The sequence below is a fragment of the Pristiophorus japonicus genome, chromosome 12 (assembly GCF_044704955.1).
Source record: "Pristiophorus japonicus isolate sPriJap1 chromosome 12, sPriJap1.hap1, whole genome shotgun sequence".
Taxonomy (NCBI): Eukaryota; Metazoa; Chordata; class Chondrichthyes; family Pristiophoridae; genus Pristiophorus; species Pristiophorus japonicus.
In genome coordinates, this window is record NC_091988.1 from 97,516,940 (window position 1) to 97,521,094 (window position 4,155).

At 47.4% G+C, this 4,155-nt stretch overlaps 1 pseudogene; it reads left to right on the forward strand.

Moving 5' to 3' along the window:
* Positions 1 to 1,161: 1,161 nt before the first annotated feature.
* Positions 1,162 to 1,394, forward strand: LOC139277775 (U2 spliceosomal RNA; annotated as a pseudogene).
* Positions 1,395 to 4,155: the final 2,761 nt, after the last annotated feature.

The window sequence follows — 4,155 nt, forward strand, 5'->3', positions numbered from 1 at the left end:
AACTGACCAGATAAGGAACTGGCCAAATAGGGAACTGACCCGATAGGGAACTGACCAGATAGGGAACTGACCAGATTGGGAAATGACCAGATAGGGAACTGTCCAGTTCGGGAATTGTCCCGATAAGGAACTGACCAGATAAGGAACTGACCAGATAGGCAACTGACCTAATAGGGAATTGACCAGATAGGGAACTGTCCAGATAAGAAACTGACCAGATAGGGAACTGACCAGATATGGAACTGACCAGATAGAGAACTGTCCAGATAGGGAACTGACCGAGTATGGAACTGTCCAGATCTGGAAATGACCAGATAGGTAACTATCAGATAGGGAACTGACCAGATAGGGAACTCTCCTGATAGGGAATTGTCCAGATAGGGAACTGTCCAAATAGGGAACTGACCAGCTAAGGAACTGACCAGATAGGGAACTGTCCAGATAGGGAACTGTCCACGTAGGGAATTGTCCAGATAGGGAACTGACCAAATAGGGAACTGATCAGATAGAGAACTATCCAGATAGGGAACTGACCTGATAGTGAATTGACCAGATAGGAACAGGTAGGAATGGGAGCATGCAGACATGGGACTGGCCGAGGGAACTGGCCGAGCGGAATGGCGAGGGCTTGAGCAGGTTTAGCCTTTCCTGATAGCATGTGATAATTACGGTCCGAAAACTGACAGCTAATATTCACAGAGCCATAATAAATTAAATGTGTCATTGGGTCATCAGTGCCGGTGATGAGTAGCTGCTCACAATTGACCCCAAGTCTCAACAAAACAGGTATTTCGTGTTGTTTCAAATCTGCATGGGTTCATCTGCTGAGACATAAGAATTTTAAAGTGGTTCTCTTTCTTTTCTGTACAGTCCATCAAATCTAATTAAAGTGGAAAGTTTTCTCCTGCGTAAATGTTTTTTCTCACAATTCAGTGGTAGCGGCTGGAAACAGCGCGTGTAATCAAAGGATTTACACAGCGTACGTGTACTCTGAGATTCTTAGTAAACTTCTTTATTTTGGAATATTTACAACATCATCGAGAAAACATGAGGAAACTGGAATAACATAGAAGAGTGTCGTAGAAATGGGGCACGGGGTTACACTAGGAATCCGGGATCACTACCACAAGCAGACATCGTCGGCACATGAAGCAATTACACCACGCTTCTCGGCCTTTTGGCTAAGATCATGCGTAACTGACCTGACAGGGGAGTAACCACCATAACCCCAAGGTGGTTCTCCCTTGATCAGGAAGGTATATGCTTGCTTTTTTGGAAATAGGAGGTGGGTGGGGTGGCTTGACCCATCCACGGAGGTGTGTGGGGGACCTGACCCATCCACCTCCATGGCACGAACCTGGTATTGCAGTACTTCCAGGAACGGTGCAGTGGCTCTAGGCCTTTTGGCTAAGAGCATTGGCGCAGAATGATCTTTGGCGTGTGCAAGGTGACCTCTGGCGTTTGTGATTTGACAAAGAATTGGAACGATTGGCTACGAATTAAAAAAAAAAAAAAAAAAATTACACCACAATCATCCGGTGTGGAACTGGTATCTGCTGAGAGTTATCTCTCTGGCTGGCGATCCTCGAACCAGGCGTCACAGTCTCAGAATAAGGGGTTGGCTCTTTATGGCTGAGATGAGAACATCTTCACTCAAAGGGTTGTGAATCTTTGGAATTCTCTACCCCAGAGGGTTGTGGATGCTGAGGCATCGAGTATATTCAAGACAGAAATTCATCATCATCATCATCATCATCATCATTTAAAGGCAATCCCTCGGAATCGAGGAAGACATGCTTCCACTCTTAAAATGAGTCCTTAGGTGGATGTATAATCCAATACGAGAACCACAGTCTCTGTCACAGGTGGGACAGACAGTGGTTGAACGAAAGGGTGAGTGGGACTGGTTTGCCGTATGTCCATTCCGCTGTCTGCGCTTGATTTCTGCATGCTCGACGAGACTCGAGGTGCTCAGCGCCCTCCCGGATGCACTTCCTCCACTTAGGGCGGTCTTTGGCCAGGGATTCCCAGGTGTCAGTGGGATAGATTTATATCAAAAATTGATAGATGTTTGGATAGTAAGGGAATATGGGGATAGGGCCGGAAGGTGGAGTTGAGGTAGAAGATCAGCCATGATCTTATTGAATGGTGGAGCAGACTCGAAAGGCTGAATGACCTACTCTGCTCCTATTTCTTATGTAATTCTTCCCAGGTCTTGACTCGTCCTGTACCCAAACCCCCCCAAAAGGAGATGGCGCCAGCTGGGGTACAGTTCCATGGGTGGGGTTTGCACTCTTGTGGTCATTCTCAATTTGCTAGCCTGGACAATGAGGCATCATTGGGCTATTTGAATGTGCGTGGCATTGCAGCTATGCCCAATCATGTTCTTCTCCCCGACATTCAAAAATAGGCATGTTCCAGGAGGGGGGTCACTGCACAGAGACAAGCAGTGGGAACCGTGACTGATTTTCTTTCCTGTGCCAAGCCCAGGAACTCTGAGGTCAGTAATTGTGCTCAGTGCCACCTTGTTTGAGGTCAGATGGTCAGTACAGGTTTGAGCCCAAGGCATAGCTGCTCAGTGTTCATGGCGCAGAAATTTTGCTTTCTCCTTCCCGCGGGCGTTCGACTAGATTTTAGAGAAAAAATGCGCACCTACCTGGAGCTGCTGTGCCCGCTCGAGTTCCCGATCCACAGGGCTCCTCTCCCTACGCATCGCAACGCGTGCACATTGGGACGTCCGTAAGCTGGAGCTGGAGTCACATGGCTCTGGGCAGCCAATCAAGGTACAGTATTTTCTCATTCATAATAATGGGAACTCCGTAAGTTGGAATTCTCATTATCATGAATGAGAAACCCCCCCAAACTCCCAAAACACTAATAAAAAATAGAAAATATACACTACATATTTAAGATTCATTTAAATTAAAGTTATTAATGTCATTAAAAAAAATCCCGATTTAAAAAAAAGTTTTTTTAACTAAGCCTTAAAATAAACTTACCTTCATGGGAAGGGTTTTTTTAACAATAAAATTTGTTTTCATAAGTTTATTTTAATATGTTTTTGTATGTTTTAAATCACTTGCGCCTGTAACAGTAGACTACTCACCTTCTTTTTCAGGCGCAAGATTTTTGAGGACATTTACTGGGCAAGATATGGGTAAATATAGCAATCTTGCCCGTACAAATGTCCTCGCTCCCGAGATGTCTACGATCTGTCAAGCTCCAGCTTGACAGATCGGAAAAGCTGGTTTTCAGCGCATGCGCATTGTGCGCTGAAAACCGGCTTTTCCGATGCCTTCCCGGGTCTGTAGACACTTCGTACGGGCCCGGGACATCGGAATTTCTACCCCATTGAGTACCGCACTGAGAAGAGCATTCACACACTGATCCAGTGTGTGGGGGGCAGCTCCAATGGGAAGTCTCCAGCATAGAAACATAGAAACATAGAAAATAGGTGCAGGAGTAGGCCATTCGGCCCTTCTAGCCTGCACCGCCATTCAATGAGTTCATGGCTGAACATTCAACTTCAGTACCCCATTCCTGCTTTCTCGCCATACCCCTTGATCCCCCTAGCAGTAAGGACCTCATCTAACTCCTTTTTGAATATATTTAGTGAATTGGCCTCAACAACTTTCTGTGGTAGAGAATTCCACAGCAAGCTACCATGGAGCACCTTCAGGTATCCTGGGATGATATCAATGCATGTAACTCACTGGATGAATACATGATGCCTCCCATCCCATCCTGGCATGGCCCATTTGAGTAACCCACCTTGCAGGGCCTGATGGGCGTGAAGTATCTCCGTGCTGTCTCAGTCATACCTGTCCGACAGGCACAGAGCCCGGTGCATCCCCAGAAACCTCAGCGTCACCTGACGGGCACACCTGGGGCCGAGCGGGCATCAACACCCTGAACTGTAAGCTCGATTATGCTGGAGCAGTGAGAGACTGTGGAGAGATGTGATCGGGTCCCAGGAGAGGCGTGAATTCGGGGCTAGCGGCCCAGGAGCAGCACGGGCCAGCCCACACTGCGATATGTATGCGCACTAGGTCCGTGCAGCAGAGCTGGTCTCCAGTCGTCTTGGGTAACCCTTGCCACTGGACCGAGACCGAGTTCTGTCAGGCCCGTGTGGTGGCTGGTGTGCAACGGTCACCA